The sequence below is a fragment of the Balaenoptera borealis genome (assembly GCF_965194805.1).
Source record: "Balaenoptera borealis genome assembly, chromosome: 5".
Taxonomy (NCBI): Eukaryota; Metazoa; Chordata; class Mammalia; order Artiodactyla; family Balaenopteridae; genus Balaenoptera; species Balaenoptera borealis.
Genome location: NC_138862.1, coordinates 42,197,430 through 42,222,945, shown reverse-complemented (window position 1 = coordinate 42,222,945; position 25,516 = coordinate 42,197,430). Strand labels below are relative to the sequence as shown.

The 25,516-nt window shown below is 37.1% G+C and overlaps 1 pseudogene across 1 annotated transcript; it reads right to left on the bottom strand.

The window, feature by feature from the left end:
* Window positions 1-1,833: 1,833 nt before the first annotated feature.
* LOC309628890 (dnaJ homolog subfamily C member 30, mitochondrial pseudogene) lies at window positions 1,834-24,034 on the bottom strand (annotated as a pseudogene). Its single transcript has one exon. The product of its transcript is annotated as a dnaJ homolog subfamily C member 30, mitochondrial pseudogene (transcript).
* Window positions 24,035-25,516: the final 1,482 nt, after the last annotated feature.

Sequence of the window (25,516 nt, the reverse complement as noted above, 5' to 3'; positions counted from 1 at the left end):
GGTTAACTCAGCAGACCTGTGTTGCTCAAATCTGCACATTCCCAAGAAAGAATGTCTTCAGGACTGGCTGTTGGCTGGCTCCTGAGAGGTGAGTGTTGAGTCCTTGGAACAGTCTACCTGATAAGAGTGTTTTTTTATGCCTAGAGGCATTGAGATTCTAGGTACAACTACGTTTAGATAATTTATGCTAGCAATGTGATTTATGGTGAATGCATGCTTTTGTCTCTGTGACTGGCATCTGAGTAGCTAAGGTCAGCCCATGTAGATGCTGCATGTCTACATGACTGACTCTCAGGACAAAACCTAAACACCAAGACTCTACTGAGCTTCCATGGTTGGCAACACTTCGTGTGTGTTGTCACAGATCATTGCTGGGAGAATTAAGCATGTCCATGTGACTCCACTGGGAAAGGACACCTGAAAGCTTCTGTCTTGATTCTCCTGCCTTGATCGCCTCATGCAACTTACCCATTAGCTGATTTTAATCTGTATCCTTTCACTGTCATAAATCATAATTATGAGTGTGACAACTTTTTAAAATCCCCTGAGGCCTTCTAGTGAATCACCAAACCTGAGGATGCTTTGGGAATGCCTAACACACAGTCATTCCAAGGAATCTTCTTGAGCCCCTTTCTAAGGACAGAGAGGGTAGCGAAACAAATGTACACCAAATGACCCTCCTTTCTCAAACTTGAAGGTGTATACTTGTGAATTTGGGAGGACTAGCTCTTTCCATGAACAGTGAACATCACATTGCCAAGAATGGTAAGAAAATGGTTTTCTAGAGTGCTGGTGGTGATGCAATTTGGATGCAATATTGGAAATATATATATATATATATATATATACACATATTTTTCCTATGTTTCAATATTTTATTTCCTAGGCTTTAACCAAGAGGAACACTTGCATATGTTCAAGAGGAAATGTGCATTATTGTACATTATAAGAGCATTAAAAACCTTGGGAATAATAAAAATGTTTGTTACGAGGGGAATGGCTATTTAATACTACAGAACAGTTAAAAAATAATAGGATAGGGACTTTCCTGGTGGTCCAGTGGTAAAGAATCTGCCCTTAGTTGTGTTCCGCAACTAAGCCCTCGGAACACAACTACTGAGCTCACGAGCCTCAACTAGAGAGCCTGTGTACCGCAAACTACAGAGCCCACACACTCTGGAGCCGAGGCACCACAACTAGAGAGAGAAAAACCCACATGCCACATCTAGAGAGAAGACTGCATGCCACAAGGAAAGATCCCACATGCCTCAACGAAGATCCCACCTGCCGCAACTAAGACCTGACGCAGCCAAAAATAAATATAAATAAGTAAATAAGTAAATAAATAATAAATCTTTAAAAAAATAATAGGATAAATCTTCATATTTTAGCCTAAGAAAATTAGATAGTTGCTATAAGTGAATAGCCACAGATTCAGAACCCCTTGAATGAAGCAGGTCTGGGTCTCCTTGAGGAAGTACCCTGCTACAATGACAAAAATTTATACTGCTAATCTTTCTCCAGCCTTCCTGAAAGGACCTATGGCCTTTTACCAGGATGACTGCATTGGGGAAGGGAAACAATCAAACTTTTCAAGGATTACTATGCATCAGCTCTGACTTGATACTAATTCTTACAGACCCAAAACATCACTCTGGTCCACCAGTCAGAGTAGGGGTTTGTTTGTGGAGGTCAAGTGATCAATGGAGTTTGGACTGAGGTCCATGTCACAGTGGGTCCAGCAGATCCCTGAACTCATTCTGGGATTATTTCCCAGTTCTGGAATGAATACTTGAGTAGTTATACTCAACAACTGACAAAAATCTCATATATATATATATGAGATTTATATATATATATATAAAACACACACATATATATATACACACATACATATATACCTTCTAGGGCTATGTAGATATACATGAATCCTGAGAAAGGCTACCTCTGGGAGACTGGGGGTGATGAACAAAGCAGATATTAACCTTATATGTAATGCTTTTAATTTCACATTATAAAAAAGTGTATTGTTAGACTTTTAATTAAAATTAATTATTTTTAAAATGAGGATCCTAAAGTGACTAGGGTTATTTAACTTGGGTAGCTGAAAGCTAAATGAGTTCTTAAAAATCATTTTAAAATTCATCCATTTTTATAGGAGTATATATAAATAATTCCTCATTATCACCCAGGTTACATCTCAAGGATGTGGAAATAATTTTTGTCTTAAATACTGTATGTCAGATAGTATCATGAGCTTCATGAAGATGAATAGTAAAATAAATTGCTTATGAAAACTGGAATCCTCTTCTGTGGAAGTCCTTAAAAACACTCTTGTAAGTCTGGGATAAGACAAGTATGTGTACTGAATTGTTATAGAATGGTGTACACTATAAATTGATGGACATTTCTAACAATTTCTTTTCAATATTTCATATGAAAAACAACAACAACAAAAAACCCCAAAATCAACCAAAAGAAAAACATACCCTGAACCAGCATGGGGATCCCGTCACACAGCCTTTCCAAGCAATTTTCATGAGCCCCCTTCCAAGGACTGTGGGGGACGAATCAGATGTCCAATGCCCTCCCCTCTCAAACAGGAAGACACCTGGTTGTGGTCTAGGGAAGACTGAAGCTAAGTGCATTGACCATCACCTATGAGACATTATTTGCATGACCATCTTGTGCTTTGCAATGATGACCTGATAATTGTTTTACTTGGCCAATTTTTCTATAACATTTTCTAAAACTCAACATAAATCCTGTAATATGTTAAAACTTAATAAAATGCACATTTATTCACAAAGGGTACACAGTCCAAGTGAAGTGCAAAATGGCAATGTAATAATTAAATCAACTTTCCAATGAAGAAATAGGAAAAACAAACTTGATACTAATATAGTTTGTAAACTGAAGATTAAAAGCCCATCCAAGTTGGTCAGCCTTTCCCAAATGGTCTTTTTTTTTTTTTGGATGCTTAATAAATTTTATTGACTACGCTGTTTGGAGTTGCATGGAATGTTCCAGAAGTTTCACAGAGTCTGGACCCCACCACCGCAAACCTTCTTGGTCTACCTCCATGTTCTGGGGCCCAAGGGAATGTTCCTGGCTGTGATCTTCACTGAGAGAAAACAAACTTGAGAGATCTATGTCAAAGAGCCCATGAGAAAGATCCCAGATATCACAGACCACTAGTGCTTTTACAAGCAAAATCCAAAAGAACCCCAACCCCATTTGATCGAAACTTTGATAGAATCTTGCCCCAAGGACACTCTGTTATGCCCCAACTCCTTGGTTGAGAATCACCAGCCTCTGTACATTTTACTAAACTTCACTTCCTGTAGTTTGTGTTTTGAAAAGAACAGACTTTCCCTCTTGTTTTCCAAATATGAAACATAATAACATTAAATGTTCTTTTTTAAAGTACATATGCCCTTTCCCCCAAACCAAGGTTCCGTGAGCCCAGCATATCTGAACCAGAGTGGGCTTAAATCTTTACTACTGAATCATATGGTCACTGCAAAGCCATGACTAAGAATTTGCCCCCAACCTCCAAGGCGAGAGAAACAGAATGGTTCCCAAGACCAAGTTGCACTAGCTATGGGTTTATCCCAATTTATCCAAGGATCGCACACAAAAGATTGAGTGCAGGAACTGGTGTTACTATTGCAAAGCACCTCTGGCTTTGTTTAGCACCTACTTAGGCCCTTACCCTTGTAGAAGATCTCCTGCAAAGGTTTTCCTACCCCACAGCTTTACGCTCAACAGTGCATACACACTGAGTACCTACCATCTCACAGCTAAGCCACACCCCATGTGCAGTGATTCATGGTTAAGAGAACTGGATTACCACAGCTCTGGCCAAGTGATAACCCACTGCACCAATCAGGAAAAGAGGGGAAACCCCCCCCCCAAAAAACCCTCAGCCAGCTCTGAATAAGGAAGCGTGTTTCCATCCTGTGCCTCCTGTCACTTAACAGTCCAGTCTACTCAAACTCCCCCAATTCCCACAGCCTCAAGTAGCCATGTTTCAAGGACTTGGCTTGTAGGGCCTGCAATAAGCACTGCCAGTGAAACAGGAGGCTGGGCCACACTCAGGCGACTCACACTCCCAGTTTGTTGCTCTATTTTTGGGAAGGGAGGAGCTGCACAGTTAGCAATGGGGCTGGCTGGTCAAGGGATGACCAGGTGCCAGGCACACAGTCCCAAGGACAAACCTGACTCTACTGGCACTATATATATATATATATATATATATATATATATATTTTTTTTTTTTTTTTTTTTTTTTTTTTTTTTCCTCGCCGCTGCAGCATGTGGGATCTTAGTTCTCCAACCAGGGATGGAACCTGCGTCCCCTGAAGTGGAAGCGCAGAGTCTTAACCACTGGACCGCCAGGTAAGTCCCCGGCATCATACTTTAATCACTGAGCCTATTAGAACATGGGTAATCAAGTGTGACAGACCGAAAGAGAGCCAACGTTTTGCTCCTCTGCCATCACGCCCACAGAGTAACTTCTCCGAGGTCGTACATTAGATAAGCATGGGCACAGGAAGGCTCATTCCTTAGGCTCATGACCTTGCTTTCTTTCCCACTCACACTCACCGCCAACAGAGGGCGGAGTGGGGTCTGACCACCAAAGAATGGCCACGTTCCCACAGATCACATCCTTACCCTACACTGCGTCTCACCTGTGGCTTGGGGAACTCACAGAAAGACAAGTGTCTTATAACCCCAGAATTTTTCTTTTGGCAGTCACAATTAGTCACATTGCACGTTTCAAGGTTACAGAGGAGCTGCACGCTACACACGTGGGGCAGGAGCAGACGAGTCGTGCTCGGAGCTTTACAGGAAAGCCACAGCAAGTGTTCCAGAAATTGACAACATCTGGAAGCAGGCACCCCAGGGCCTCCAGAAAACCCCTCCCTCTAGGGCTTTCGGGACTCCTCATTGGGGGCCTTTCTCTCGGGCATGGAAAAGCCTCCTTTTCTGGACCAGAGCGGTAGGGATGTGCAGGTCAACTGCTAAGCTGGCCGGGTGGGGAAGGGGAAGGGAGAGCAGTTCCTTCGGACCCCAGCAGAGGTAGACAACGGTAGACAATGGAAGGCAACGGGTTCAAGGTGACAGGAAAGGCCAATTCTTGGGGGCGGCGGGCTGCTCTCCTTCCCTCCACTCTCCGATTAAAAACCAAAGCCCATGACGATGAAGACTGTGAGCAGAACCAAGACGAAAGCCGTGTCTCGGCTCTCGTCCCAGCGTAAGCCCTTCTTGACCCGGCCCTCCTGCTGCTGGTGAAGGGGCTCCCGCCGGGCCCTCAGGCGCCGCTCGCCGTAGTGCGCCTGGTAGAAGGCGTCAAAGTCGAACATGGTGCGGTTGGCTCCCGACGAGGCCTGAGCGCGGCCCTGGGTCCGAGAGGAGGGCGGCTGGGTGCGGGGCGAGTCGCGGTCGGCGGCGGGCGTCTTGGAGGACCGGACCCCGGGGCCGCGCAGGTCCTCGTCGCTGAGCAGGCCGCGGTCCTACCTGTGACGCTGGGTGGTACTGCCCAGCGCCACGTAGGCCTGGGAGACGCGCGTGAAGCGCTCGGCAGCCTCGGCGCTCCCCAGGTTGCGGTCCGGGTGGTAGAGGAAGCGCTGCCGGTGGTCAGCTGCCTTGATCTGCGCCTGCGTGGCCGTGGAGGGGACGCCGAGCAGCTCACAGAGAGCCGTGCGCCAGTAAGGGCCGTCGCTCCGGGAATAAGTCCTCGCTTCCACGCCCAGGCCCGATCCCGAGTTTTATGGAAACTCCTGGGCCTGCCACACCCTCCATAGTAACAGCCGCGACCCCCAAATGGTGTTTTGATCAAGCCCAGCGATATTTCCCATTCTACTGGAGTACATCTGTAAACAGGTCTCCACATCCAGGGAAAGGCCTGATTCCACCCACACAGTTTTGTAAGCCTGCGGGATTCTACATGTGGTATCCCTCAGTTATTAAATGGAAGCCTGTGCTTTTACTGTATCCCTGTTACTGTGTGGATTTCTCCCCTTAACATAATGCATCATTTTGTCTTAGACAAGCAACAGCACCTTCTGATTTAAACTGCAAAATATAACAGATGAAAGAATTTACTAAAATAAGAATTGTGGGCCTTGAGAATCCTTTTTCATAACCTCCTCTAGGACACATCCACAAGTGGCAGCATGCAGCCCTGTTTTGGGTAGACATCCATGTTTCCGTGTCAGAGGCAGTTTTGTACTAGTAACAGCTGCAACTTAAAAGGAAGAAGCTCACCCACACATAAACCAGCCCTATCATTTTACTTAGTCAATGTTCCTACAAGAAAAAATTAATTTTATTGGTATGTGACTACAGACTCTAAAAAAAAAAAAACCCTTATAAACGATCAGACCTTGTGAGGTTATGAAAACTTATTTCTAAACCTGAATAGTTTAATCAAATAACATTCCAAACTAGAACACTCATGGAAATATTATGTATTAACTCTTCATCTTTTATTCTGGCAAAACAAAACTCTGCTGTTGAGAACTTATTTCTCATGACTCAGAGGTAAGTCCCTAGATAATCACGATGGTCACTTGAGTTTCAGAGCTCTAGTCTGACACTTAAAGCTCCCAAAAGACAAAGTCTGAATAGTTGTTTCAAGTGCTTCTTGGACTTGAAGTTATGGCATTAGAGACCCAGCAAATATTTATTTCTGGTAGGAATGAGTCAAGGTGGTATCCTATAAGACATTTAAAGAATGCTCTATTTATTTATTCACACTTTCATGTCTGGGAAATCTTATTTCCCTTACACATGCATCAGGGAAAATTTATATTTGATAGAGTTTAAGTATTTTTGAAAGGTTAATTCGTTTTGAAACAAAGTGATAAATATTTCATTCTGTACAGTTTTATTCAAGGATGACTGGAATCACCTACATCTCCTGATATAAGATAAAAATGATATGTGGAAGCATCCTGTTATCCACAAACAGCTTCCTGTCTGTATAGCTGCGAGTTCTGATTTGACTGATTCGTGTCTGGCTTGATGCTACTTGAAAATAAAGGTTCAGCTCCTGCCTGTTCATACCTATTCCCTCTTAGAACCATCAATCAGGTCTTCACTAGCAGAAGTTCAGAAAGTCATTGAATTTATATTGTTGATTTCAACAATAAGGTACCAAAAAGAGCGGTTACAGATAAAACTGAGATAGCTATTATATAGGGCAGAAGTCCTAAATATTTTTGAAAGATTATACATATGGTATCACTCAGTTATTAGATGCTTTATCTTTTCCTGTCATGATGATAAATTTTCCCTAGTCCTGTGTAATACACTCTTATATTAGACAAATGAAGAATCCTGTTCAGTATATTTCTCCAAGAGGTCACCAGCCAGCTGTACCCCGTTTGTTGCCTGAAGATACACATTAAAAATGAGCTAGAATTAGCCTCAGTGAAAAACAAACACTGGTCTTCACTTTATACCATGTGTTATTCTTGATAAAATGCCTTGTATGAAAACATTTTCACAGCCAGCTCTGATAATGTAGATATAAATTAACATTCTCACATCTTTCCTTCATTCAAGCAGTTTTACTTCTATCACTGACTATGCTCCTGGTTGGAGACTGTTTGTAATCACTAAACTCTCTTTGAAGATGTTCGGTTGTAATTTTGCCAAACATTGTGACAAAAATAGACACATTTCAGTTCAACTTTGTAAGTACCACATGTCATTTTTCTAGCCATAAGGAGCCTTAATATGGCATCTATATTGCAAATCTCAGGGTGACTGGCTGGTCTGGCTGAAACAGCCTAGAGAAACATGCAGAACTATTTAAGAATCTAAACTGTTAGCAGGAAGCTGTCAAGGAAGAGTTGAGGTGACCTCATTGCTTTAGTTAGTGGCAACAGGATTTTAAAAAGAGGTCAGGGTAAGGTTAAAAGTAATAGATAAAGATAGTGTCTTAGGGGAGAATTTGTGTATATGAAGATGCTTTTCCCTCAAATCGATTCTGGAATATGTCACTGCCTTCAATTTCATGTGTCATAGTTTACATTTCCATTTTCTGTCAAAAATCATGATGCTAAACATAGTATATGTTGGCAGCCAAAGAACCAGCACTGAGTGGCTGTATTTAAACAGTGATCAGAAACCTTCAGATTCCATTCCTTCTGTGTCTCACACCCTGAGATACAACCCAGTTCCCCAAGGGGAGCCAGGTGGCTGCTACAGCTGCAGGTCTAATCATTGACCAAGAAAGCACCATGACCTGCTGACAGCTGCAGAAGGAATGTTGCTAATTCTCTCTCTACTATTCTGGAAGTGAAACTGAGGCAAATCCTGGCCCAAACAGCATTGATCCCTACAGCTCCTTTTTCCCCCTTCCTTCAGACCTCCTGGGACATCAGAACATTTACCATTCACATGTTTAGCCACATCAAACTAACTAAGCCATCAAAGAGACGTTGGATCAATACTGGAGCAATGTAAAGAAAGGTAAGCAAATCAAAATTTCACTGACATAAGGGGTATCACATCTCATATTTTATAGCAGTGCATGAGAAACTTTAAACTATCAAAGAAACTTCATCCTGGCACTGCCACCAGGTCAGTTTTGCCCCATGATGATTTATATCTCAGTACCTTTGCAAGCACTTCTGTTTGGGTTGGTCTGCTCTTAATGTCTTTGGGCATTATTTCAGGGTAAAGTGATTCACTCTAAAGAAAACTGAGTATCCCTCAATTGGAAGAGAGTTATTTTTCAAGTTTAATAATTATACGTTTTCATCAGATGAAAACAGAATATTTGTTTTCTGTTGTTGTTTGCAAGGTGGCCTCACACTTACCTGGTATGAAGCTATGAAGGGTTTCATAATAGCAACCAGATCTGAGATAATTCATATTCTCAGAGAAGTTCATTTTGTATTATATAACAGACATAAAAAAGGCACACAATACTAAATTAATTTAGGTTTGGTGAAATAAAAATTGTGTTCTATACCAGCTGGATCCTGGGAAGTATGAGTATTTAATTCTATCCCCATTGATTAAACTCTGCTGAATCAGTAGTTCTGAAGAGACACAACTTGCACACACTAATAGATGAAAAGTTTCTTGATAATCAGCGTGCCTGATATATTTTGCCACGAAATTTTTAAACTTAAAAAAACACAAAACAACACAAAATCATTTTAGCCTGTGTTGGTACAAAATGTTGTGCTATGATTCAGTGCAGTACAGAATAGTTTCCCAGCATGTATTCTGCAAAACAGATACCTAGTGAAAAGTGTTCTGTGGTCAAATAAATTTGAATGATGTAGAATGAGCACAGTTAAACAGATGTCTCAGAGCTGCACTTTCAGAGACTTTAATAAGGATACAAGCATAGAGATTCACCAATAGGAGGTATAGAGCATATAATATTTTCCAAATTCAGTTAGTCACAATACCACTACTGCTTTTCCCAAAGCAAAGCATTTTGTGCAAATGGGTATCTTTCCCCCACCCCAGGAGCTCTTTGTGTTTTTATTTAAATATATGTAATTTGTAGGAATAATTATTAGCAATGCACAGTTATTGTGATCCTTGGAAATGAATAAACTATAACTCAACTTGATGTGATAACTACTATTTATCTGCAGTAGAAAAAAAAAAATGAAAGCACAAATTGGCACGTAAAACCATTTACTAAGGGCAGCACAGGTAAATGACTATAAGAGTTCAATTTTCTTTTTTTGCATAGAGACTTCCTGATGAACCTGCTTTGATTTCTAACACATTTAGATTACAAAATTTTCTACAGGAAAATACTAGACAAAACATATAAACTGCATAGCTCTTATCATGAGCAGTTGTTCAGATACCAGTTCTGTTTTAATGGAACAGTGTGTTAAACAGTATGTGGGAGGGAAATTGATGCCAAATAAAATATCATTGACCGTTCATAAGGCTGTCAGAGAGTTTTGCAAAAGTTTGTAATTTCCAGGATAGAAAAATAGGTACAAAGAATTTTAAAGAGTTGGGTATAATTTGAAATTTATTTTTCCATTGATTACATTTCTAAACTCCCTTTAGTTTGCTCATGCCAAGTAAAAAGTCAACAATCCCTTTTGATGTTTCACAATAAAAAAATTTTTAAAAAACCACACACATAATCCATTAGGACATCAATTTTGGTAAATATTAATTCTAGACAATAATGCTTCTTTGGGGGGGGTGATGAAACCATCAAGAAGTTATGTTTTGAAATCAGTTAAATGGTCACTTTTTAGATTCCATAGCTGTTACACAGTTGAAGAAATAAGAGGAAGAAAGTGAGTCATATGTAGCTTTGGAAATCTTTCTCAGTATTTTAAAAAATGTTTACGGTGCTAAAAGACAACCAAAGATTTTTCCTGAAGAATTCTGAAAATGGACACAGGTCAGACAGGGATTCTGGAACTAAAAAGCCCTTATAAAACTCCAAAATTATGAGCATCTGGTTCTATCCAATTCCTGTGAAGTGGAGTGCTCTGGTTCAAGAGTTTTCTTGTCATGCAATCAAAGGACGGAAACATTAAGATTGCAGATGTAGAGTGGTGACACACTGTAATTTCATACAGATCATAAGATGGTTTGGTGACATAAGAATTACTAGACCATGAGGCCTGGGGTCCATGAAATGGATTAAAGCTTTATTACTCTTTGGAGTTCTGACAATGACAAATGCTCTCTCTGATGCTGGGATTATCTTGTCTGAACTTTTGTTTCCTTAGTTTCAGGTTTCACTTTTTCCTCAACCATCTTCTAAGATCCCAAATAACTTCCGTGTTTTCTGTTATTGGAAGACATTTAGAAACACCCCCTTGTCTTATGTTTTCGTCTCTGGCATCACATCCATGCACAAGTCATTTTTAATTTCCAATCTCCTGATGAAGGTTTTGAATGATAGACTTAATAATGTGATCACATGACCTAACTCCAAACTCCTATTCAAAACATGAAAGAAAGGAAAAGAATGAAAACAATGAGAGAGAATTTTTTTTTTAATGAGAGAGAATTTTAAAAGAAAAATTCAGGCACAAAATGTTATGAGTATTAGTTATTAATACAATTATTCAATTGCTGGCATCAATAAGCATATTTCTGACAGCAAGTTTTTAAGAATGAGTCAATGATATGTTATCTCCCGTGATATGTGTCTTTTCTACCATAACACTCATATAGACACTCACACATGAAGACTTTCACACATAAGATTTCTGATTTAAGTTGGATATGAAGAATTTAAGTACATTTCAAAAAGTGTTTTGCAAATGTATTAATTTTTCTTTATTGAAATGAAAAAGGTGACACATAGGAAAAAGAAGAGGTTTTCTTTTTTTTTCTTTTGACTCAGAAACTGATGAAATTTTCTCTCTTCCTGTCATTCTGTCTTTGTCATTATCATGCATTGTGAAAACACTACTTCTGGTGAAGTTAAGTGGGTGAAATATTTAATGCGAAAGGAGTTATATAGTACAACAATTCAGCAAAAATTGAGGACATTAACATTCAGTGTTTTTCTAGTACCTGATAAAAAGTGTGTGAAAATCTTGCAGATGGAAACACATTAAGGTATTACTTATTGCTAAAAATTTCCAGTAAGCAGGATTGGAAATTTTCTTCTAAAAGCTGTACTTCCCAACAGAGTTTCAGACTGCATTTGAATGTATTTTCAATGCATTTATGCTTTAAAATTTTTAATAATTGAAGAGTGGTAAGTGTGAAATAAACTAATTCATCTGTTAGTTTTTCTGTTCTTCAAAAAATGCAAAACAACAATACTATAACCTACCAACAAAATAGAAGTTATATCAGTTGGCACAACAAAGTGGCATAAACAGCAAAGTGGCATAAACATTGTTTTTGGGAAGGCAGAGAGAGAGGTCAGCAAAAATGACTCCTTTTTCAGGTAGAATGTAGATTTTTAAAATTTTAGAGTAGAAATTTCCTGTGATTTGCAATTCATTATGAGGGGAAATTTTTAAGAATAAGAGGGGGGGGATAGTTTCAAAATGGCGGAGGAGTAAGATGTGGAGATCACCTTCCTCCCCCCAGATACATCAGAAATACATCTACATGTGGAACAACCGCTACAGAACACCTACTGAATGCTGGGAGAAGACCTCAGACTTCCCAAAAGGCAAGAAACTCCCCACGTACCTGAGCGTGTGGCTGACAGGGTCTTGGTGCTCCGGCTAGGTGTCAGGTCTGAGCCGCTTAGGTGGGAGAGCCGAGTTCAGGACATTGGTCCACCAGAGACCTCCCAGCCCCATGTAATATCAAACGGCGAAAGCTCTCCCAGAGATCTCCATCTCAACACTAAGACCCAGCTCCACTCAACTACCAGCAAGCTACAGTGCTGGACACCCTATGCCAAACAACTAGCAAGACAGGAACACAACCCCACCCATTATCAGAGAGGCTGCCTAAAATCATACTAAGGTCACAGACACCCCAAAACACATCACCAGATGCAGTCCCGCCCACCAGAAAGACAAGATCCAGTCTCATCCACCAGAACACAGGCACCAGTCCCCTCCACCAGGAAACCTACACAACCCACTGAACCAACCTTAGCCACTGGAGGCAGACACCAAAAACAACAGGAACTACGAATCTGCAGCCTGCAAAAAGGAGACCCCAAACACAGTAAGTTAAGCAAAATGAGAAGACAGAGAAACACAGAGCAGATAAAGGAACAAGGTAAAAACCCACCAGACCAAACAAATGAAGAGGAAAACAGGACATTCAGGGTTTTAGAATGAAAGTCAAAATGTCCCTCACACCTACATCTCCATTTGTTTCTTCTCTAAAAATAGATGGCTTTCTTGAACAAGCTGACATTTGTACCCTGAAAGTTCTTAGTCAAAAGGCATCTTCCACATTTCAAAATGTAGTTTTCATAGTAAAAGGAAAGCCGAGAAACATTTAAAAATTTATGACAAGCGAAAATATGTTATAGACTACATTATGTATCATTGCATTTTTTTTTTTCAAATGGGCAGAGTACTTTATTTATTTATTTCTTTTGGCTGCTTTGGGTCTTCATTGCTGAGCGTGGGCTTTCTCTAGTTGTGGCGAGCAGGGCTACTTTTCATTGCGGTGCACGGGCTTCTCATTGCAGTGGCTTCTCTTGTTGTGGAGCACGGGCTCTAGGCACACGGGCTCAGTAGTTGTGGCTCGCGGGCTCTAGAGCGCAGGCTCAGTTGTTGTGGCACACGGGCTTAGTTGCTCCGCAGCATGTGGGATCTTCCCGGACCAGGGCTCGAACCCATGTCTCCTGCATTGGCAGGAGGATTCTTAACCACTGCGCTACCAGGGAAGCCCTGTATCATTGCATTTTAATGCAATTTCTTAAAAAGGAGAATCTATAGAGATAGAACGCAGCACAGTATTTGCTTGGGTTTGGGATTGGGAGTTGGGAACTGCAAAAGGGTACAAGGGAAATTTCTGAAGCGAGGAAAGTATTCTAAAAACTGGATAATAGCACGATTATAAAAATTTACTAAAAATCATCAAAACTGTACACTTAAAATGGGTGAATTTTATAGTATGTAAATTATATCTCATCTATGAGATATAAAAACAAGTCACAGTGCAGAACTATGTTTGCATTTGGGGAATATCAATATCTTCACATCAGTGATTTAAATGTACCAATTTTGGCCTTTGCTCTATTTATGAATCTAAACTCTTGAGAAGAGTCTGTCATTATTGTTTCTATATCTTCCGCTCAAATTGTCAGTACCTAAAAAAGTAGACTCTTCCACCAGAGCAGGGACTCTCTGTATCTGTAGTGTATTACACACAGTACCTGGACACCCATAGATACTCAATAATATTTCTGTTGAGCAAATATGATGTATTTTGAAGGGTAAATACGAGCACTAGGAAGAGTAAATAAATATCCATATTTCCAACTCACTAGTCAATATGCTTTCACTTAGACCGTCTAAATATATTCAACTCTACTGTTTGGAATAATTTGGAAACATAGTTGAACACTGCATTTAGAAATAAATGAGACTAGTGACAATTTACCCGTGAGAAAAACAAACGAAGACTGAAGTTTGGAATGTAGTTTACATTAACTCAGACATTTTCATTATTCAGGAATTTTTCCAGTAAAGTTTATCTTTGCATCAACAAAAAAAGGGTATCTTTTACAAATTATAAAGTGAAATCAACAATATACAATGTAATTGATTCAATAACTTCGCATATTTTAAATTTATTTCTTAGTGTTTGTGAGAGTTTCAATATTATCATTGTCCTTCCTATCTATTTAATGTTACTATATCTGTTTAGAAGTGATTGAAATTTGATTTTGATTAAATGCTTATCATATATACTTACGATTAACTTATGATGAACATCTCTAAAGTAGGAAGAACTAGAATTTTGATAGAGAACTATCAACATTTTGTGTTGTTAACTTATGAGGCATGTGGACATTTTGGATAGATTCATTAGGAATATTCTCAGATAAATCTAAGAGATTTGAATCTGAATCATATTACTTATAATAAAATATTTGGAAAAGTAACACATACAATTCAGGGAATACAAATTATAACCAAAACACGTAATTGAATACAAAAGTGAATTGCATTTAGAAATTGCAGACAATCTTTACAGTATTGAAAACCTGCAATTTGGAATATTATAGGCCCTGTGTATGGCTGACACCCAGTGAATATGAATAGAAATAGGAAAGAGGAAGGGAAGGAGAGAGGAAGAAAAGTGATAAACAAGAAAAGAGAGAGAAAGGTAAAACACAGACTCATCCATGTGTTTTTATTAGGAAGGAAAACAGTGGAACCCCAGTAAAACTGTGTATGGCCAACTTCATGATAAAAAACATACTATTAGCTATATCATTAAGTGATGCAAAGATCCCTTGAAGGCAAAAATAGGGGCTGAGACAGATGTCCTTAATCATGAGAGTTCATACAAAAACATGCTCCATATGGTTCAGTACACAAGATGTATGGCTGAACTGGCCCAGGAACAAGAGGAATACACAGCTAGCAGTGGAGAAGAGGAAACAGCACAAGATCAGTGTCATTTTGATAATAGTGTTGATAGTGTAACAGCTAATGAGAGCAGATCAGCTAACAATGGCACATCTGTACAGACAGGACTGAGTTTTTTATTTTTAAGCAGTGTTTTATAACCATGTAAATTTCAGTTGCCACATACTCATAAAACTAAAGAGGAGGCTTTTCAAACCTCATCTTTTGATGTATGTGCCCATATCTTTACTAAGGGTAGAAAAAAATTGTTAAAATTCATTTTAGAACAAAAAGAAGAAATTGCATTCAGGCCTTTAGGAAACCATCTGTCTTCTGCCCATGTCTATCAAGTATCAAGTCAATGTACTCTAGCTCTGTTATGAGATCAACTCCAGAGATCTGCATCTAACATTTTAATCTAATGCTTCCTGAAATCAGCAGTTACTGTTAAGAAAACCAATAAAAGTGCCTTTTGCCCACAATTTAATAAAGAGATTTCCACCATGGGTAAACAAATACAATCACAAAGCTACACAGGCTAAAACCCTGCATAAGAGCCATATTTTCTTCTCTAACAACCACACTGAATCAAACAGCTGGCCAACTTTTTTCCATGCACTTACTCTGTAAGATCAAATAGTTCTTTTAATCAGAATACAAATTTGCTGAATGAATCAGATCTTCTCAGAGCCTCACATTTTTTCTTTTAATTGTTAAAAGATGTTGGAAACATTTTCAACCATTTCAGACTAAATCTAATAATTTATGTGTCCTACATAGCAGGAAACTATGCTCATGGAGTGGCCATTTACCACACTTAATATCTCCTCATTTTAAACAACATTTCCAGGTCTCTAAGTGTATGTAGTTCACTGTAAACCAGGAATATATGGCCTATAATTTAATACCAGGAAACGGAAATTGAATTTTGTATTATTTAAGTTGGGACTGAAAATTAGCTTCCCTAGAAAGTCAAAATATTCTATTTCACTGAAGGAAGCTTTCTACCTTATATACTTTTTATTATTACATACTTCAAATGTCAAAAACAAAAGTCATTTTATTAACAATGAGAAATAGGAGAAAGCTTGTTCTGTATTTTGAAAATAATTATTGATCAGTTTTAATGTAAAAAGTTATTATCAGAGTTGACCAAACATTTAACAATGGTTCCCAAATGTCTTTCCCAAATTTACCTTTTGTGCTCACTTCCTGCAGAGTTCAATTTTGGTGAACATAAATCCTAAAACCAGGCTTTTCACTGGACCAAAGTAAGTAAATAGGGAAAAGAAAAGTGCTTTTTGAGTAGGTAAACTAAGGAAAACACCTTACCTATAATATTCCATTTTATTTTTCCAACTCTATTAGCTTGATATAATTATTTTATATACATGGTGAATAAATTGAATCTCTAGAATTCAGCCAGCACTGAGTTGATCTAATAAAAATACCTAAGGGTCTTGAACTCAGGTTTGTTTGACTCTAAATCCTGATTCCTTTCCACCACAGTACTTTTTAACAAGCATAACAGGAAGTACTTACAGTGACATATAATATCTGATGATATTCATGTTTATTCACTTATCCATTCAAAGTAGTCACTTTTAAAAAGCTCTTTAGTGTTCAGAATACCTGGGAACATATAAATAAATCTTTTACCCAATCCTCCAGAGGTGCAATAACTAAGGGTGCCCTTTAGACCATTTCAGAATGTAGAAAAGTAAGAAAAATGCAGTTTACTCAATGAATGTGGGTTTATTTAATGATACATGGATTGTGGGAAGAGCAAATCGTCTTAGCATCTGAACTCTACAAGAGTCAAAAAGGACTAACTTTTTTTTGGCTTCAACATTAGCTTCAACATTCATCTTCACTACATTCTTTTCCTTTCTACTTCACCAACATATCCAAGGGCCTGAAATCATGCCTGACACAGAGTAGGTATCCTAAAACAAGTAAACAGGCAAAAAACACAGTATTTGTTGCTTAAATGCATGGACTTTTTGTCTTCTGTTAGTACTGATAGATAACTCAGCTAATTTCATGCTTTTGTTTTTATTGTCTCAGTTGTTCAGTGATCTACAACCAAGTAAACAAATCACAGATGTGAGCTTACATTACAGCAGTGGTTTTTACAAAATTTGAAGCCATTGATACCTTTATTAATATAGTAAAAATATAAAAAATACAAAAATTAAATGAAGATGCTTTTTTTGAAAAAGGAAAGTATTAGCAGAATTCCTCCCATGTGTCAAATAATCCAGAATTATTACAACCAGTCAAGAGGAGCCTGAACTGTTTTCAATTAACTCCTTATACTCTGGACAGGCCAGTTCCAAAAACTCTGCTCAGTAGCATGAATAATAAATCACCTTTAATATTAATTCCTATAGAAATATATGACCATCTCAAAAATTATTTTACCTGATATACATACATATATACATACATATATATTCATTCTTTTTCACTTAAAAAATCAGTACATGTAGCAAGGACATACAGGGTTTTTTTTCATATGTAGCACTATAACTTTCAAATGATAATAAATGTATAATACTGAATTATACATTATACTAAAATACTGAATATTTATCACATACTAAAGAATGTGAGAATATGAAGGACCTACAGAAAACATCTAGACCAATTTTCATTTCATATAGGTAAAAAAAAGATACATTTGTTCACCTAAACATTATCAGAATTTATATAAATATTCAGTTACAAATGTTTATTATACTACTTTGAGCAACTACTAAGAAAATTATACAGTGTTATACTCAAAAACATTAAAAAAACCCAAAACGTAATTCTAAATAAAATATTAAGTTACAAGAAGGCAAGAAAAGAGAAAGAGCAGAATTAGAACAGTGAGAAAACACAGAAAAAAATAGTAAATTGGTAGACTTAAGTCACAATATAATTAATTTACAAATAAGTCATCTAAATACACCAATTAAAAGACAGAGATTGGCAAAGTGGATACTAAATGAAGACCCAACTATATGGAGTTTACAAAAAATTTACTTCAAATATAATGACACAGATATGCTATTAATAAAACGATTTAAAAAAATATATTACACAAAAATTAATTTTAAAAAACAAGAGTAACTAATTTTTTACCAGATAAAGTGACTTCAGAACAAAGGAAATTAGTAGGGAAAAAGAAAGGTATTGCTTGATAATAAAAGGATCAATTTACCAAGGAGACGTAATTATCCTAAATGTGCCTGCACCAACAACAGAACTTCTCAATACATGGAGCAAAAATGGATAGAACTGAAAGAAGAAATAAGAAAATTCTTGATTATAGTTGGGGACTTCAAAACCCCACTCTAGGCAATGTAAAGAGAAATAGACAAAATTGAGCAATAATATAGAATATCTGAAAAACACTAATAACCAACAAGATCTAATACACAGTGATAAAAAATACTCCACCCAATGACAACATTCTATTGAAGTGTCCATGGACCATTTACCAAGACAGACCATACCTTGGGTCATGAAAGAAACCTCAACAAATTTAAAAGAATATAAATCATATAGTGTATATTCTTTAATTATTATAGAATCAAATAAGAAATCAATGGCAGAAAGACAGCAGGAAAATCATTTGAAAATTAAACAACATACTTTTAAATAATTCATGGTTAAAAGAGTAAGTCTCAAAGGAAATAACATATACATGGAATTGAACGAAAAGTAAAATAAAACATATCAATATTAATGAGATGTGCCTAAAGTAATGATAAAAGAAAAGTTTATAGAACCATATTTTTATCTTAAAGGGAAGGAAAGACTTCAAATTAATTAAGTTCTTAGTTCAAGAAACTAGAAAAAGAAGAGCAAAAAAAAAAAAAAAAAAAAATCCAAAGAAAGTAGGAGGAAAGAAATAATAAAGAGGGAAAATACCAATGAAAATCAAAATAAAAAACAATAGAGACAATCAATGACACAAAAGATGGTTCTTCCCCAAAAAAGCAATAAACATGTTAAACTTCTAGAAAGACTAATGAAAATGAAAATAGTAAAGATGCAAATCATACATGTTAGTAATAAAACAACTAGTATCCCAGACCCCATATTTATTAGAAACAAGAGAATACTACAAACTACATTCATAAATGTGACAACTCATTAAAGTGGGTACATTTCTCAAAGACTGCAAATTACCAAAGCTCAACAAAAGTGAGGTAGATAAACTGAGTAGTCCCACAACCATTAAATAAATTGAATTAATAATTTAAGATCTGCTGAGAAATAAATTTCCAGGCCTAAATAATTTCACTGGAGAATTATATGAACACTTAAAGATGAATTAATATGATTTTATACAATCTTTTCTAGAAATAAAAGAGGAAGAAATAATCTTCAACTTATTTTATGAAGCCTGACACCAAAAGCCCAACAAAAAAATTAGAGAAAAGATAAAGAAGCGAAAGAAAGGAAAGTACATCTACATGTCTCTCGTGAACTCAGATGCAAAATTCTTGACAAAACCTTACTGTTGAATCCAGCAATGTATTAAATAATTATATCCCATGAACAAGAGAGATTTGTTTAAGGTATGCAAAGCTGGTTCAATATTCAAAAATCAATCAGTAAAATCATCTATAAACAGGCTAAAGAAGAAAATCACATGATCCTACCAACTGAGAAGAAAAACAACATTTGAAAAATTCTAACACCTCTTTATGAAAAAAACTCAGAAAACTAAGAGTAGAGGAGAAGTTCCTCAACTTGATAAAAAGCACCACAAAAAATTTTACAGCTAACATCATACTTATAATGAAAGACTGAATACTTTATCCCTAAGACTGGGAATAAGGCAAGGATGCTTACTCACCACTCTTAGTTGACATAGTACTAGAAGTTGTAGCAAGAAAAATAAGGAAGGAAAAGAAATTAAGGACATATAGATTGGAGAGGAAGATATAAAATTGTTACTATTTTTAGATGACATGATTATCTACATAGAAAAGTCCAAAGCATATGTAAAAAGTTAAAACTTAGCAGTATTAAATGAATTCAACAAGGTAGCAAGATATAAAATCAAAACAAAAAAATAATGATTTTCTAGAAACCAATAATTAACATGTGGAAATGAGTTAAAATCAAACTATCATTTATATTTGTGCCAAAGAAAGTGAAATACTTAGGTATAAATTAAACAAAACCTTTGGAGGTTCTCAATGATGAAAATTACAAAATACTGATGAAAGACATCAAAGAAAACTTAAATAAATAAACATACCATGCTCAAAGATTGGAAAACTCAAGATAGTAAAGATATCAATTCTACAAATTATCTATAGATTTAGTAAAAAAACATTAAAAATCCTATCAAATTTCACCATATTTTATATGCATTTTCACACAAGATGCAATATTTACTTAAGAAGCAACATTTAATTATTTTATATCCTTGAAGATACTTACATCCCAATCTTTCTATATAGTCATTCTTAACCAAGGGAGGGCAGAGGACAAGGGAGTTGATCTCTACTCTGCAGCATGATAAGACTATCTCCCATTGAGACAAATGTTAGGCAGGTTTGCTTGCAGCCCATTTTAAAAAACTGTTTCCTTAAACACAGGTTTCCTTACCTTCAACACAACCCACTGCATATGCAGGTATGACCTGGCTCTCTTTGTCCTCTCTGTGGAAATCAGGGCTTGGGAAACCAGTATGTGAAAATGATGACACTCTGTCTACTGCTATCACTAGAATTATCCATTGTCTCCAACCCAGAAACCTCATGTCTTCCATCAGTATCTGTGAAAGTGTGACAGGCTAACCAGTTGGCTTGTAAGAAGGGTAAAACCTCAGACTCTTCACAATTCTTGATAGGTTTCTTTCTCCATCCCCTCCCTTAGGATGCTTGTACTTGGAACTAGCCATGGTGTTATGAAGCAGCCCAGGCCACAAAGACAGGCCATGTGTGAGTGTTCCAGCCAATAGCTCAGCTATGTCCCCAAATGACAGCCAATATTAATAAATAGACATGAGTGAATGAGCCTTTGGATGATTTCAACCCCCAGTCTTTGAGTCTTCTATCTGAGGCCCAGACAACTTGTCTCTCTGCTCTATGCCATGTGTGAATTCCTGACCCACAGAAAACTTGAGATAAATGACTTTTAGAGATTTAATGTTTTAAGCCACTAAATGAAATGCTGTAACCATAGTAACTGAAACTTTCCTTAAAAACAAACAAATAAAAACACTTTGCTTTAATATTTCTTGATTTCTTAGGTACATGCTGTTTTAGAAGAAAAGAATTTCTCAAAAAATTTTAATATTATTCTTGGCTTTGGCATTTACTAATCCTTTAAATATTAGTAAGTCATATATATATGATCCCTTCCTTCACAGCAGGGTGATATAATAAGATTCTTTTGTTACCCATAGTGATATTGCATTAAAATATTTATCATTCAATAAACAGTAAGCAGTTTATTTTATGGATCAGGCCATGAACCAGGTTATACGTAAGATTAGACTTGCCTTTACAAAACACTCTCTCTAAATATTTGAGAGAAACATTTATCTAAGTGGAACTAAATTGTATATTATTCACAAGATCCATGCCATATTAGTTGAAAAAGGTAATATTACTCATTTGTCCTCCAATAATATTTTTTAAATTAATTCAATAAATACTTACTGTGTACCTACTTATCTATTGTGTGCCTGACACTGTATTAGGCATTTGATAAATGATCCACCACTATTACACTAAATATTATGTGTCATGCTGGAGGCTTCCATGATCAAATGATGCCTCAAACTGAACTGTAGCCAATTAAACAAAAGAAAAACATCCTATTTGTAAAATGTCTCTGAAACTGAAACTATGAACAATTTAATCTATTTGATTCTGGAAGCAAATACTAAACATTCATGTGCTGAAATGATTTTATTACCCTAAGATATCATTGTAACATGATGTCAATATTTCATAGAGTATGAATGTATATATATGATCTCTAGAGTCAGAAACATGGAACAAATTGAATATTAAGGGCTCTCTAGCCCAAGATAAATAATAATATTGGCAAATTGAGCATTCTCTGAAGGAGAGTATCCAAATGAATTTTGACTATGGTCTTTTTCTATATTTGTGTTGCTGAGTTGCTGATATGAAATATATGTTTACTATATAAAGCATACCTATGGCAGTTAAATTCAGATAGTGTTATCTATAACAATTTGTATTGGCTTCCCCCCAAGGCTTTTGATTTGCCATGTATGAGAATAAATGAGAACCATATGAAAGTCAATAAGTTCTTGATAGTACATGACATTCTGTGTTCTCTCATCCTTGATTTTAGCAAACATTCCAAGGTTTTGGCTTCCATCATTGAGGGTGATGGGCTTCAAAAATGTAAGGGCTTTTTTCTTGGCTTCAGATAAGAACCCCAAACTTAACACACTTCCATAAATCATTGGTGTGGAAATCTGTCAGAAAATAGCACAAGAGTACTACTTTTTCCTTGTGGTATTTGGTTTTTCCAAATTAGATTATTTGTTGAATGTTCAAGGCAGTATGTTTGCTTGAAGGGTTCACCATATGTCAGACAAATCTTATACTCTTGAAATGGAGTTCACAGAAGTGAAATCAAGGGTAACTGCCTGTTCCTTCCTCTACCACAGTAGTAAGAATCAAAGGATTCTGCAGAAATGTGTTCTGCTAGAGAGTCACTGAGTAACATCATGCACATTGAAAAGTGGCAAGAGGGAGACTATGCAAGATCTTAAATCCAGCATGCATTTCATAATTGTTCTTCAGATTTTTATCCTCATTAGTAATATTATACTGACAGGTAATAAAGTGTAGTCATTCAGAATAAGGGTCTTAGAGTTGATTTTGACTTCAGTTCTACTTGATAGCTTTACAAACTTGTATGATTATTAACTACTCTAAGCCTCAACCTATAAAGTAGATAATAACACACTCATATCACAGGACTGTTGGGGAAAATTAAATAAAATAATATATACTAAGTGCTTAGAACACAATAATGCTTAATTGATAATAGCATTTGGAAGAGGAAAACCTAATAGTACATATATATGTACATATATGTAATAGAAATTATGAATCTGGTTTAAAATTCTTATTTGTTGTTATCATTACTGTTGTCACTTTTATTAATTCTAGTTTAAGTGGAAAATTATCTTTGTTCAAAAGAAGAAAGAAAATAGCCCACTTAGTGGGAAAATTTGATTTAATTATGACTATTCTCCATCAACTTGTAACTGGGTTTTCCCAGAGAATTTCAGGGTGAGGACTTCTGTAAACTCCAAAATCTTTGTTTTATAGTGTATTTAACTCTACCACTTATTTTCCTGAATTGTGTCTAGATCCCCTGGGTCAAGAGAATGTGAATCCCAGATGCCCTATAAGAAGGGTAGTTCTTAGTACGCATGTTGGCGTTATTTGTACATAGGAAGAGAGTAGAAAGGATCAGAATAGCTTTGGCATTTACCTTGTTAAATTTTTATAGCTAAGCTCTGGTTCAAGGGTATACTTAAACAACTTAACTGTACTAAGAAAAATGAGAGCACTGAGACCTATGAAAGGAGTCCACAAAATTCTATGAAAATGAACCAGTTCTAGGAGAAATCAGTATGTTTAATGATCCAAGATACACAACTGGAACATTAACTACTTTTTATTGACCTGAAGAAAATTTATACTTTTTCTTATAAGAACAAAAAATCTTCAGGGACATCCCTCTTTATTATATTATCAAAAATAGTTTTAATACTTTAAATCAAACAATTTTGAATGCTTATTTTATATAAGGCATTGCAATGGGCAAGGGGACACAGTGATTTACAACACATAGTTCTTGTTCAAGAAACCCTCATCCAGGAGCGGGGATGGGGCATAAAGAAGAGGCAACTTCAGTATAAGATGGTAAGTGCTGTGCAGGCTCAATCACAGGGTTCTTTTGCTGCATACACACACACACACACACACACACACACACACACACACACACACACACACATAAAGGACACCTAACCCAGTGCTGGGAAGATAAGGAGACCTGAAGAATGAATAGAGATTGGCTCTGTGATTCTGGACAAATGAACAGAAAGTTCAAAGGCTCTGATGCATAAAAAAGAAACAAAAAACATGTGGCATATTCAGAGAACCGCAAGTGGTTCAGCACAGTTGTATACAGTATGAAGAGATAGTGGACAGACTGGAGAATATAGAGAGAAGTAGGGTTTTATCCCAGGCAGGTCTTATGTACCAATACTAAAGAGTATTCTGTGTTCTAGAAATGATAAGTTGACAGCTGCAGGCTAAGTTCAGCACTTAGCTGTGTCTTCCTCATTATTAGATGGGTGATCACATTTAAAATATATAAAAAATTCTCACAAAAACTCAGATCAGAAATTCTCTTGAAAGATCAGGAATTAGCACTGGATTCTTGTAGCCTTATTGCGGAGAAGCTGCTTCTGGAGGAACGAAGGGTGCTTTTACCGGTCACCACGCTCTCCACTTGCTTCACTCATTTACATAACCTGCCAGGCCCCTGAGGCATTTGCATTTGCAAGTCTCCTGAGGAGAAACTACAAAACTAAATTTGCTTCAGTATATTAGTCTGACTGATATTGGAGATATCAGGGCTGGAGTCAGATTAATTACTTAAGAGATTCCTTCAGTAATCTAGACAGGTAATGGGGGCCCAACAGAGGCTGTGGTGGGACGTAAAGAAGCAGACACCAAGAAGGAATTAGACCTGCAAGAAACTTTTTGGTGGGCATGCCGGTGAAGGATTGGGACAGGGGAGAAAAGAAGGCTTGGAGAGCTTACAGATTGAAATACAGGTCTGACACCTACGAGAAGAAAGAGCAAAGGATGGGGATAGGATAGGAAGCTCAAACTGCAGTGCAGCTCCGAGAGCACCTCAGCCGGGATGACTGCAGCCTGAGATTCAAGCTTGCTTGTTGAAGGAGTCTGTTGCTTGAGAAGAAATGGCCTGGAACTAGTACTCTCACCACGCTTCACGACCTGGTGGAAACTAGGCTGGGGAGTTTGAAAACACAACAGTTTGAGTTTGTCAGCTAATTGCTCTCTTTCTAATAAATTCTCTCTTGATATGAGATCTGAACAGTGAATGCCCATAGCAGACACAGTTACCACTAATATATATTGGATTCAAGTAATGAGAAAAAAGAGTTCAAAGTGGTTGCCAGTAGAGAAGAAATGGGTGGCTTTAGCAAGAGACTGATGTTTCAATCATAGCCTTTTGCCTCTAACACATTATATACGTGAGTAGAAGGACTTGTGGCGGAGACGGCTATATGGATTCCAAAAGCGCTTTCCTTTTCTATGTGAGCACACTACTTGCCCCACACTCTCTTTCAGTCAAGTACAGTGGTATGATTGCGTTCTAGTCCGTGGAGAGAGGTAGTGATGTGTGCCACTCACAAGCAGGGCTCATGACATCTGCCACAG